Here is a 1170-nt window from a genome sequence, read left to right on the forward strand (position 1 = left end):
GACTCAAGTAGAAAGCAAATGTTTTGAGAACGATGAGGGCAACAAATATACAACTGTGCTTGATGTATATATGGATTGTGTTAAGAGTTGTACGAGCCCCCAATACAATGATTTAAAAAAAGTAAAGAAATAAATTACCAAAATAGTACTTCCCCAGAGTCACTGGAAGGTTTTGAGTTGCCACAATGGTGTTATTAGCTGAGTGTGTAAGCATCTGTACCACGTGTACTTAAAATGCCAAATTACTTGCTTCAGTCTGTTTCCTTGTACATGTAATTATGTAACATAATATGCCCTTCCAACTCTATCCTAGAGCATTGTGGTCTCTCTCTCAAGTAAATTACACTCACCTCAAGAGTGTGTTCTGGTTGTTATCTAGCTTTATATGACCATGGAACGCACAGAATTTTGCAATACAGAGGCATTGGTACCATTTTTCAAGAATTTTACCATTACATCTTCAGTGGGTAGGTTTTCTTAAGCATTAACATTTGATAAGCAGAACCAATGATATAAGTGGTAGTACAAAATACAAAACAAAAAAGGAAAGACATTCTCAGACAAGAGGTAGCAAGGAGACAAGAAATACTATGTTAATTTATGTTATTGCCATGTTTTGGCAATGCTCAGAGCAATTGAAAAGTAAATTAAACTTTGAAGATTAACAGGAACATTATCATATAGAGTTTGTAATTAGAATATAAAAATTTAAAGCAGGTCACATAAGCAGGCGTAACATTAAAGGTATAAAGGGGATTCCCTGCCCCCCTTCATGAACATAGGTGCTATTATAATGTCTAAAGTGACAAATACGTACAGGTACTGTGGGGTTAAAGGGAAAAGGGAACCCCACAAAACATCACAGGTTCGGTAGGCGCAATTGTACAGCGTTAATAAGTAGAGATTATAGTAAAGTCATAGAGAGCATGAGATTAAAGGATGGGGTCAAGTAATGGAGTCAGACGCAATTCATGGTAGCATCGCTCACCTCAGCCCCGCTTGATGGTCCTCATGGAGGGGGCTTAGCCATCAGAGAAGAAGCCGCTGCCTCATCCTCCTTAGCCACCTTCTCCAGCCACCCTCCCGAGAACCAGGGAGCCTCATTATTTATTGCATCATATCACTTTAGGGGGATCTGATTACAGAGTCATACATCACAGAAAGGAGCAA

Source organism: Echinops telfairi, unplaced genomic scaffold, assembly GCF_000313985.2.
Source record: "Echinops telfairi isolate 266 unplaced genomic scaffold, ASM31398v2 ScPeMD7_7455;HRSCAF=8493, whole genome shotgun sequence".
Lineage (NCBI taxonomy): Eukaryota > Metazoa > Chordata > Mammalia > Afrosoricida > Tenrecidae > Echinops > Echinops telfairi.